This window comes from Artibeus jamaicensis, unplaced genomic scaffold, assembly GCF_021234435.1.
Source record: "Artibeus jamaicensis isolate MK-2021 breed Jamaican fruit bat unplaced genomic scaffold, CSHL_Jam_final contig_240, whole genome shotgun sequence".
Lineage (NCBI taxonomy): Eukaryota > Metazoa > Chordata > Mammalia > Chiroptera > Phyllostomidae > Artibeus > Artibeus jamaicensis.
The window spans coordinates 4,651,309-4,663,912 of record NW_026521506.1 but is presented as its reverse complement, the minus strand read 5'-3'; the positions used below and the strand labels follow the sequence as shown (position 1 = coordinate 4,663,912).

The window sequence follows — 12,604 nt, the reverse complement described above, 5'->3', positions numbered from 1 at the left end:
CTTTGAGGGGAAAATGATTAAAGCCTTCATCTTTTGACTTTCTTAATCCATTCCAAGAATTTTTCTTGAAAGTGCAAAGTATTTTGACATACCTTGAAAGGAATTCATACCTTTCAATATATAATGTTCTGAAGTTACACAAACATTACAGCTAAGTAAACCATGGTTTAATCAGCTTTATTTATCCTTTTCCGGGGGTAGCAGGCACAAATATATGCCCTCTGGAGTCCTAGAAAAGGCAAGTATCAACCTCTACCTCAGCAGGGATAAGCAAACCTGTTTCTTTTCCCATGGAAATTGCAGAGCCTTCCTCCTAGTTGGTTGTGGGAGCTATATCTTTCACACATGCATTTGGAACATTAGGCTGAAAATTTCCCTATGTTGTGGAAGGTTTTGATGCCATAATATATTTTGATCCTACACACTAGTGCATAAAACAGTTGTTGCCTCAGGCATCACCTCATTGACCTGAAAAGTCTTGGGTCATTTCCATTTAACACTTGTGTTCACATGAGCATGGAAATTTGAATGCATTTGGACATTCCTCGAAATTTTCCAGATTCTTATGCTTACTTTGGAATGTGCCTCCCTTGTGTCAGACTGAGTTAGTCCTTCACACCTAGCTAAGGAAATCTTCTAGTCCCATGCCCCCATCTATTTCTCACATTAATTCACTCCAGTTTTAATACATTCCTTAATTATAATTGCAAACGCTGTCATAGAGAAGAAAGCTGTTAAATCCCTTGGCTAATAAAAAATAGACTGTAAAATTAAGATTTTATAGAGATAAAGCACATCTAGAGAGTCTAGAGAAGTGCTAATTCATACCAACCTGCCCTAATCAACTGTTCGTGTTCCTCAGGATGTCACACCTCACAGGGACTTGTCATTTCCAGCAGTATATCTCTCTGGGCAACTACTTACTGGAAAGTCAATGAGAAAGGCCAGGATGGTTGTATGCCTGGATTTCAAAATGATTTATACACATTCTAGATTGTCTTCAAAATCCTAGGGATGCTCTGTCTACTTGATGCCAAATATGGATGGAACACTGAACAGTCCATTCACCATCTAAAAGTTTGCAGTCACACAGATCTAGGCTGTCAGGTAGACAGAGACCTTGTCTCACTGAGCCTATATAGCAAACCTTATAAAGATAATCCTGTATAGCCAACGCCCCAAAGAAAATAAACAGGATTATCTATAAAAAAGAAAGAAAATATTACCTTAAGAAAACCCAGCTAAGTTTTCTCCTTTTTATTGTAATTTAAATGCAAATTTACCTAAGGTGGAGCAATTGTCATTCATTGATGAAAGTCTCCCTTGGTCAAGGATCCTTAACTGTTCACACATTTGCATTTTAGTCCAAAGCCCCTTATGACCTTCAATACAAAGTCATTTAAAGAATAAATAGAATAACTTGGACCCTAATTGCAAAGTGATTTTCTCCGTATAAAGAAAAATTAGCTTCTGACAGTATGAAGTATGTCCAGTCGCTTTATTCAGCCTTACACCTCAGCAGTCTTTTTTCTCATTGTCACAGCTCTTCATACACTTAGGCATGCACACACCAAAAGCTCATACACCCAGGCTCTATCACTTAGCCTCAGTGTCCCTAGCTGGCTTTTCTGAACTAACATCCTTTAGAGCAGCTCTTCTTTTCTTATTGTTGTTCAATTATAGTCATCCCAATTTTTCTCTTGTTGCTCTCCCCTGCCCCGCCCACCTCCCACCCTCCACCCTACTGTCTCCTCCCCCTCCCTCAGTCAGTCCACATCCTGTTGTCCATTACCGTGGGTCCTTTATACATGTTCCTTAGAGCAGCTCTTCTTAGCGATTTTTAAAAAGGTTGTCAGACCCCGTTGAGAATCAACAGGGGTGGGCAAAAGTAGATTTACAGGTTATATGGAAAAATATATAATACAAGAATAAATAATAACATGAGAACAAACTCTGTGTTTCGGGTACTCAGCTGCAAAACTACTTCTGCCCACCCCTGTAGTGAAGGTTATGTATGAGCCCTTCCCCAGAAAAAAACAAATTCACACAAAATTATACATATAATTTCAGGGGCTCACATTTTTTCTCCCCTCTTGCATTCCACTCCTTCCAGCAATCTACCCTCATGTGGAAGCCATTTCATAGACTCATATGTAAGATTCTTATCTTAGGTTCAAGGAGGAAAAAATAGTTCTCTTTTGTGTATTCCAACACTCCTGGAGAAATTGGCCACCAGAGAGATGAAGTTACTGAACATACATGATCATTTTGACCTAACTGACAGCTAAGTCCATAACTGTGTGACTGTAGTCAAAACCATCAAACCACTTTATGTCAGCAAACATTATCTGTCATGTTTACTCAGAAACTAGCATACTTATTAGATTCAGTTTTTTTAAGTATCTATCCTGATCCAGTAATCTATACTCTGTACATTACATCTTTAGCATATAATCGGTGAATTTAGGCATTTGCTTAATAACTTTTCCAGATTTAAACTTCCTAGACATAAATAAGTTGATAGAATAAGACTTTGCTATCTTAAGAACCATAATGTTCATTGAGTTCTACTCAATGAACATAACTTTATTTTATACCAAGGTTTTTTTGTTAAAAAATCAGTTAATTTAATTGCCCCCACATGCATATAATTCATTTTACTTGGTTGAATTATCTGTTCCCTTGGGACCAATATAGTCATTATGTTATTTGTTGTATTTAAAACTGTGAATACAAGAGCAATGTTGTCAGTAGGTCATTACATAAAGGCATAGAGAATGGTCTGTATCTTCACTCTCTGTCAGATTATTCATTATATAATTTAACCATGCTGCTCTGTACTTCCCTGTCTATAAAATTGACTACAAGTTAATATTTGAACATCCTCTCACATGTTTTATACAGTTTCACTTGTTTTAAGATCTGTAGATGTATAGTTCTCAACTCAAAGTTTGATGAAATTTTGAAAGAACATAAAGCTTGCTCCTACTGGGTGTCCTTCTGGATTTTCTTCTCTTCCATCCTTTGTCCCCTAATGGGCCACATTGAACAATTCCCAGTGCTCCTTGGCATTTCAAAGATTGGAAGACTGTAGTTTGTTTTCTAACTCAGCTATACTGATCTAACCTGTCCCCAATTGAGTTTCACCTAACCACAAAAAAAATTTCATTTTCATTGGCTGCCAATCATTTATTTCATCTAACTGGTCCTGCACTGGCTGAATAGAGAGGATAAGGAAAACTCAGTTATGGCATCATCATTAGCAATATAGCAGGAGCAACAATATTATTTCTTGTTACTTAAGTATATAGTACCTTTTGCCTGTTCACTGCAGATTTCATCCACATGTACACATCTTAGTGCTTCCTTCCAGAGGGAAATTGGGGTAAGATAATAAAAAAGGAGTATAATATCATGCAATTAAACATAAAGGAGTGTCAAAAATACATTCTCTGAAGATTTCATAAAGATAGAGTTATGTCTAGTTTATGTCTAGGTATCTCTAGAGATTTGTTTCTCATGTTAAAGTTTTATACACACAGAGACACACACATTTCTAAAACACAAAAGGGGCATCACAGATTCGTGAGCTTAGTGTTAGAAGAGTCCATAGATATATCTAGTGCAACATAGTGCCTACCACACCCCTGTCATTTGGTCATCAATACTTTGTTTGATCTCTTTCAGTAACAGGAATCTTAAATGCCCCTCCAAACAGCACATTGCATCTTTGGAGGGCTCTATCAGAAAATGGTTTCTTATACTGAACCAAAATCTGCCTTCATGGAGCATACCCTCAGTAGTGGCAAATGTCACCATCTGAAGCACCCCAGAAGCCACTGGCCCCTTGATCTGATAAACTTTCACAAGTGTGAGGACAGATATTATAGGTTCCTGAGCTTTCTCTTCTTCAGCCTAAATATCCCAAAGTCCTTCAACTATTTGTCATAAATTATGATTTTATTTCTTTTTCCTTTGATTATGATCTAAGGGCCACTTTTTGGTTTTCTAAAACTAACAGGGATAATGATGTAAGTAAAAATAAGAGACACATGTTAAATGCTCTGCAAGAATTCAAATGTGAATACCCATCTTGCTCCCCTATCATCTTCTAATTTCACAAATCTATTAGGAAACCTATTAAGTGTGACTAGAAACAATTTATTCTTAATAAAAAACCCCATGCTGTTATTGGTCAAGATGCTGTGAATCTCCAGATATTTATTGTGTCCTTCCCTTTAAAACGAAAGAAAGAAGAAAATAAGAGCCTTGCAAATGCTTCTTGGTGCCTTGTGTAATTCGGATTCAATGAGTGTCAGTGTAACATGAAAATTTCTCATGACATTTTACTGTTTCCTTTACAGTGACTGGCTAATATGTTACTCCATTGTTCTTAGGACTTAACTCCTGTCATTGGCTGGACATTTAGTAGAACTGAAATAACACCCACATAGGGACAGTTAGCAGCTGAGGGACAGTTAACATGCCAAAGGGCAGTACAACTTGTAGAGTGCTCTGCTGAAGGAACAAATGGAACCCGAGTTTTGAGAGCTCTGCTATCATCTGAGAAATGACCAAGAACCATCCTCTTGTCAGCAGCAGTGGGACTACACATAGAAAAATACTACATGTGGATGAACTAGGTGGTTATCTCCCCAGGATGATCTCATATCCCAGCAGTGGCATTCAAAGGTTCCCCTCGCCTCACCCAAAAACATCTTCACTGCCCTTGCATAGTGCCCCAAGTTTCTACTCTAAGAAATGTGTTCCTTTGAGTTGGGGCGTTGCACCTCTAGAAGTCCCCACCACAAAAGCATCTGTTAGAATGACCCATCTAGCTAAAATCATCATTAGTCCCTGGCAATGGATGTTTTTGTCAGTTTGATTTTCAAAGGAACTGCTAGCTGAAAGCAGGGCCCTAAAACATAAGCTGGGTAAATTGTGATAAAAGCAAGGGACAGAGCTGGAGCATAGGGGAGGATAATCTCAGGTAAGCATTGCTGACCTAGTTGGAAGCAAGTCAGTAAATGGCAGGTGTGGGAACTTGGCCTTCAGAGGAAGAATTCCATGGAAAGATGAGCAGGGAGTAAAGTCTGTTTTTTTGACATAAATATTTCTGGCTAAGTATTAAAGAGAGAAGCTGAGAACAGCATGAAGAATGAGTACAGTGTTGCAGCACCACAGAGCAGGCAGGAAAACTCTCATGATGCCAGGTCACTAGACAGCAACTTCAAGGTTGACGTAGTTTCTCTCCACCCTTGTCACAAAAATATAAGAAAAATAGGTTGAACATTGTGCTAAGTGAAAGCGGCCACACACAACAGGAAAAGGATAGCTAGTCTCTGATTCCATTTATGTGAAATGTCCAGATTAAGTAAATCCATAGAGACAGGAAGCAGATTAGTGGTTGCCTGGGGCTGAGGAAAGTGGGGAATGTGGAGTGACTGCTAATGGATGCAGGGTTTCTTCAGGAGATGATTAAAATATTCTGGAATGGGATAATGGCGATGGTTGTACAACTCTATGAATGCAGTGGAAATTATCAAATTGTACTTTTTAAAAGGGCAAATTTTATGGTATGTGAATTATATCTCAATGAAGTTTTTTAAGGATTTTATTTATTTTTAAACAGAAAGGGGAAGGGAGTGAGAAAGAGAGGGAGAGACCCATCGACGTGCAAGAGAAACATTGATTCATTCCCTCTCACACTCACCCAACTGGGGACCTGGCCTACAACCCAGACATGTGCCCTGACTGGGGATCGAATATGTGACCTTTCAGTTTGTGAAATGATGCCCAATCCAGTGAGCCACACCAGTCAGGGCTCAATCAGATTTTTTAAATCGAAAAAGAATATATGGCTCCTTTAATCATGTACATCATGAACAAAATCAAGGACCAACTTCAAGGTCCTACCATCAGGAGAACTCCTTGTGCTAAAAAGATTTGCAGTTCACTCCTTTCTCCTCCTAACTCATGGCAAGCTTCAAGTCAGTCAGTTGCCAGCTGGCAATGCCACTGATGGGCCAGGGGCCTTGTGAAGAGCTCACACAGTGGCACCTCAGCATGCAGGTTGTTAGCTAGACAGCAGACCAACTTTTGGTGGTGGCTCAATCCTAAATCCTTAACGAAAAGTAATTCTGAGACAGAACAAGGTCACACACTGGAAATAAATTCCATCATTTTCACTTCCTCCCTCTGAGATGTTAATGAGAGAAGCTGCTCTGCATAATATGGGACATCTTTCCAAATTCAGAGTGACATTATTGGCAGGATCAGAAGCAGCTGCAGGAAAGGCAAACCATCCCTCTCCCCACTCCTTGCCATCACCTAAGAATTTCAAAGTCCGGTGTAGAAACAGAAATAGTTCTGTACATGAGGATCTGTTATGGATGAAAAAATCTTTTAATGAGGTTGTTCTAGTACTTTCACAAGTCAACTTCCTTCAGGAAGAATCAACCTTGTAATGGTGATTAAAGCCAGGCTCCAGCACACTCACCCTATACTTTAGAAGCAACAAAAACAAGCAAGTATCTAGAGGCAAAGAAACTCAAAAAGGTTCAAATGCCTGAAGCAGGTCTCTTGTCAGAGCTCCCTTTTGACCTTTTCTGTCAACCCACAGGATATTTACCCTTTTAAGGCAGGTGGGAGAAACAGAAAAGTCAGTGGCCCTGGCTGGCTAGCTCAGTTGGTTGTAGCATCTTCCTGATATGGCAAGGTTGTGGGTTGGGTCCCTGGTCAGGGCACATAACAAGAATCAATCAATGAATGCATAAATAAGTGGACCAACAAACTGATGTTTCTCTCTGTCTCTTTCCCTTTCTCTCATGCTCTAAAAAAGAAGTCAAGAAATTTTTTTAAAAGGAAGGAAGGAAGGAGTCAGTGACCTGTGGCCCAACAAGTGAAATTCCAGGAATACTCTCTTAATTTAAAGAGTATTGAATCAGTATTAGCAGATAACTTTGAATGAAATAATTTCTGTGTCTTTTCTTCTTTCCTGACGTTCTAAAGAATAAAAACATTTTCTAGTTTAGATAAAAAGATTTGTTATCTTCATGTTTTTCAAAATGACACAAAGGGCCAAGTGTAAAAGGACTTTAAAATTAAAATGACTGTATTTTACAGATGATTACAGCCTTTCAATTCTGGGCAGATCTGACCCAAAGTCAGGCTTGTCAAAGACCACACTCCCTCTGTGAGAAGCCTTACACCAGATCCCAGAGTGACATACTGCAGACAGTACCCTGTGCCAAATGACTTGCAGATCACGTCCCCGACATGTTCTGCTTCTTTTGACCTGGCAGTTCCATGTCTCCCACTCCAGTTGCCCCCTTGGAGGGTGACAGCTGGAAGATACAAGGTCCTAGTAGTTGATGTACATGATTTTTTATTGAAGCTATTTGATGCCAGGGACATTCAGTCATGGTTTAAGAGAAAACCTGTATATTTTTAATTTTTTTAAGTTCTTTTAAAATATTGCTGAGTAATGTACTAAATGGGTACAAGGATGTCCTTTTCTGATCTCTGATATTACATAAGTGTTTAGGGTTAGGTTTGGCATGCTTGTTGGCACCCAAGACTCGATAATAAAATGATCATTTTACATTTTGATAAGGTGGCTTTCAAAACAGAGTCTAGAGTGGTCAGACCTTTTGCAGGGGCTATTTCCCCAAACCCTAGCCTAGTAGTTGTTAACCCTTATTCTGTGTCAGAATCACAGCTGAGTTTGTTAAAAATCAGATTCCCAAGTTCCACTCCCACCTTGAGATTCTGATTCACTATGACTGGGGAGAGCCCCAGGACACTGCATGTCTGAGAAGAACCCAACTGATTCTTGATAAAAACGGTCCAGAGAGGACTTTTTGAAAAAACTGCCTTAGGTTTTTCCCATCCACCAAACAGGATGTTCAGTCACCTTGATATGATCTTAAGAGGAGATACCAGGAGGGACTGGGTCCACTTTGGCGTGCACATCTGACTAAATGATCCCTATGGAGACTCTGTGACAGCCACAATCTGAGTTAGGAATAGGTGTGCATGGTGAGATTTGGCTTGTTGAAAGATACTGATGCCTCTCTATTTGCTTTTACTTGCTACTCATGGATACCTTGTGCACCCTAGAAACAGAGATACCAGACATAGGTAAGCAAATCACATGGGCAGCTGCCTAATGTCCCTTCTTGCCTAAGAGACCATTTCCTAACAATGTGCTAACAGGGGAATTTTACTTCTTAAATAAAGTTACAGGAATGATGTGAAAGTGAACTTGGAAGTTATGACTCGGGTAAGTGTCTTTCTTCCAAAAGAAGAGAACTCCACTAAGTGGGAATTTGCCAGAAGAGCAAATACACCAAAAAGAAAACAAAATAAGTGAAAGCTGGAGGTTCAGTACTTTATGAGAAAGCAAAGCCTTAAGGCTCTTTATGTTTTCCTTGGGTGATATCACAAGTGAGACTGTAAGTTCAAATAGCTTCCATGATTTCCAGTTGCAGGTAGAGAGAGGCAGTACAGCAGTCTTCCTAGATCCAGAAATATAGTTGATGAGGGTGTGAAGAGACCACAGTGACCTTCCAGAATAAGATGTTTCCTTTTTTCTTTTTATGTGACCTCATGGTTTCTAGTTCTTCTCACCACAAAGAAATAATCGGAAAGCTTTAAACTGACCATTTACCAACAATAGCACAAAGCTCTGAAATTCATCATGAGTATTTATATTCAGTTTGTTTACACATTACACTTGTCAAAAACTGTTCTAAATTACCTGAAATTACCAAGGAGAAAATTGAATTTGTTCATTTCCGAATGCCAATTGTCATCACAATGGCACTGATAGGATTTTTAATTTGGATTTTGTTGGGGAAGATGCCACTTCCTAAATGCCAGTGCACAAGCTCAGCCTTATTATTTTGGCATAACTAATTTCTTAAGCAAATTAAGTTGGTTGTCAAGTCTCTTACTGGTAAAGTGTAGCACACTATTAATTATAAGCATTAATTGCCCATTTTACAATCTATGTGATTTTTAACTAGCATGAATGAAGTGATTTTGCTAAATCGAAGGGTGTTGCCTGAATGTGAAACTTACCAGAAGGTGACAGCAATTCTCACAATGAAGTTATAAAAGAAATCTTCACATATCCCAAATTGTAATACACATCTAGACACGAGGGATTGGAACAGATTGGGATTTCGTCCAGTGTTTTGTTTTGTTTTTTCTCAGGTACGGCATGTTTTCAGAAAGTAGAAAGAAACCATTTTCAAAGGAGCTGAAGTACACTTGGGAAATGGCATGAAATGGCAAGAAATTACATATCAGTGTAGGAGACCATCCTGAGTGTTGGCTGTCAACAAAATAACATTAATCAGATTTGAATTTGAAAATGGCTATTCCATTTTCTAAAGGCCCGTGTACAAAGTTTAAGAACAGCCTCACTGTGCAAAAATAGGATGTGCTGCTCAGGTAGAAGAAAGCAAAAGCACTGATTTTTTTCCTTGTCACCTTCAGAACAAGAATATTCTGAAGGTATTGTATACTCCCAGTCACATATAATCGAATCTAATCTTAGTCCAGGCACAGGCTTGTTAGTGACCCTGGGCAAGCCCTCTATGTGTCTGGGTTTCCCCAGCTGAGATTTGAGGAGAATGGTAATTCTAACTTCCCTCGCAGGCACATTGGGGATAGTCAATAATAAATGAGTATAATACATCCTAAAGTGGCTTTGTACGAATAATATTTCTCTTGGAAAAACAATCCATGGACTTTTCCTAAACAAACTGATTAATCTGGCTTAGATGAAACTTCCATAAATATGGAAGTTTATAAACTTCCATAAAATACAAGATGAAAATACAATACCACTACCAAGGTATTGAAGTTTCAAGGAAGGGTTGTGACCCCTTTTTTCTTTATTCTAGAAAGATATAAGGGCACTGGAGAAATTTTATTCAGAAGGCAAAAATTAACTACATGTGTAAAAACTTTTACTCAAACACCCATTTAAACAGTCTTTGCGACAGAGATCCTTTTTTTGGTATGTCTGCCAAATCAGTTCTGGAGTCCACTGGGGCCCTTTTACAGTTTACTTACAGCAGCTGTCATGGTGGTTCCAGGGTTGACGGTGTCCCTGGAACCTACCAGATTCTCTTATGTGATGAAGGTAAGTAGAAAAACAAAATCAAGTATTCCAATTGGATCTGATTTTTTCCAATTAAAACTAAAAGCTTGCTCTCAAATCAGTATTTGACAGCCTTTAGTATCATTAACATACATAAATGTGCTTAGAGGGCAAATACAATTACAAATAGAATCAGTAACATGCCAGTCCTTAAGGATATCCTAATTATTCTGATGACCTCTCCCCTCCATTTTGCTTGGCTGGATACCCAAAGCCTGAACTCTCCCATGTCTTCGTTGCATGTCCTTCAGTTTAGTTTAGTTCAGCACTTATGGACATTGGCTCTGTCAGACACTGTTGGCACTGAGGATATAGACATGAATATGGTTCCTGGCGGCAAAGGGCTCACAGTGTAGCTGAAGAAATATGTGAAAGTAATAGTGCTTAATGCCCAGCACTCAGATCTCGGTTTCTAATACCATTTTCCAATAAAAGGAACCAAGGGTCCTTAGAGAAATGACTCATTCTAGTACTGGGGCAGGGATTATATAAGATGAGCCTGGAGCATCATGTAGTTCCAGAAAGTAAGGAAGTGGGAAAAAAGAAAGAAAACCACATGTCAAAGGGGCACACAAGCCAATAGAAATTCTGCTCCCCAGGGCTAAAGCTGGAACAATTTGAGCAACAAAATAAAGTAGCATTGGACTTTATTGCAAAGTACAAAACAAATAACTATGAGTCCATACTGCTATAAATGGCTTAATTCATAAAGAAATGGAGGGGAAGAGATATAGCTGTCATGTAGATGAATTTTAGATCATTTATGTAGATACTCCACCCTCAAGGAGGTGGAGTTTAAGTCCTCTTTTATTAGGTATTACCCTCCCTGAATGGCTTGCTTCCAAAAAGTACAATGTGAAGTATGGGAGAGAAAGAGTAATTTTACAGTGGAGAGACCTGACAAACACTACCTCAGCTAAGCAATCAAGGTCAACATCAATGGTGATAAGTTGACATTATGTACCCTTGATTTGATTTGATGGAAATGGCACTTTACTCCTGTGGATTTCTTCCCCAAAACATATAACCTCTGTCTAACTATAAGGGAAAAAATCAGACACATTTGAGCAGAGGGCATCCTACAAAATACCCAAGCAATACTCCTTAGAACTGTTAAGGTCATCAGAAATAAGGAAAGTCTGAGAAGCTATCACAGGCATGATGACTAAATATAATTTGGCATCACAGATGGAATCCTGGAACAGATAAAGGATGTTAGATAAAAACTAAGGAAATATGAATAAAATATGGACTTCAGTTAATTTTCTTAAAATAATGCTAATACAATGTGATAGGTACTGCTAGGTCATGTGTCCCTCCTCTCTGCTCATTTATCTCCCTCCCCACTTCTCATGTAACTTTGGATTTATAGTCATCACAGCCTGTTTACTGACCTGACTTCTGACTAGACTGTTAGTTTCATGAAGAAATGGGCTGTATTGTGTATTGCAGGTCTTCAAACCACACCACAGTTCCTAGGTGCACTGTTTGCACTCAGTAACCACATTTTTAATTAATTACTGAACAAATACACAATCCAGAAATGGTACTAAGGAAGGAGTTCAAGTGACAGGTGATGGGGCCTTAAACTAATGACAGTGAAGTTAAAAGAGAAGTGGGCAGATTAGAGAAAAGTTTAGAAGATAAACTTTAATTTAAAAAAAACATGGTTTTACTGGATATGGGGAATGATGGAAAGGAGGGGTAAATGATTTCTGGTTTGACAACTGGGTGTGAGGCAGAGTTCTGGTTAGTGACCACTTTAGAGATCAAACAAAGGAACAACAATCAAGCTTGCTCTTCAAGCTCTCACGGTTTATGGGGGGATACAAATACAAATACAAGAAAATACAATATGTTATCCCCAGAATAGAGGTGAGTGTAGTACAAATAACCCTCACTGGAGATTTACGGAAGGCTTCCTTTGGGAAAGAATGCCTGAGTAAAGCTTTAAAAGGCATGTGAGAGTTCATTAACTGCAGAAAGACTTGTGTGCCACACCAAGGAATGTTAAAATGTTTTTAGAGTTTGTAAAGATAGAAGCCAAATGATCAGAATAACTCCGGAGGCAGTATGGGGAAAAATGGGTTTTAGAGTTGAAAAACAGCTCCTATAGACAGGACTATAAAAAATATTCCAGGCCAAAGATGATGAGAGTTAGAACTGCTGGAATGGCTGGAGGAATCAAAGAAGAGAATGGTTGTGCGAGCTCATTTAGAGGCACAGTTGCATGTGGAGAGAAAAAGAGGAAGTAAGGCTTAAATTTGCAAGTTTGGGGCTTGGGTAATGTCAACAGTACATGAGCCTTAGGTTCAAGCAAAATATCCCCTAAACCAAGGTTACTGCAGCTATCAAAAAAATGAAATTAGGAAGAATCAAAATTAGTGAATGAGCTCAACCATGTATGTAGATAAAAATATCACAAGAGAC

At 38.8% G+C, this 12,604-nt stretch overlaps 1 protein-coding gene across 1 annotated transcript in view; it reads left to right on the top strand.

Moving 5' to 3' along the window:
- TENM1 (teneurin transmembrane protein 1) overlaps positions 1–12,604 on the top strand; it is a 407,415-nt gene that overhangs the window by 288,339 nt on the left and 106,472 nt on the right. The gene's annotated exons all lie outside the window — the stretch shown is intronic.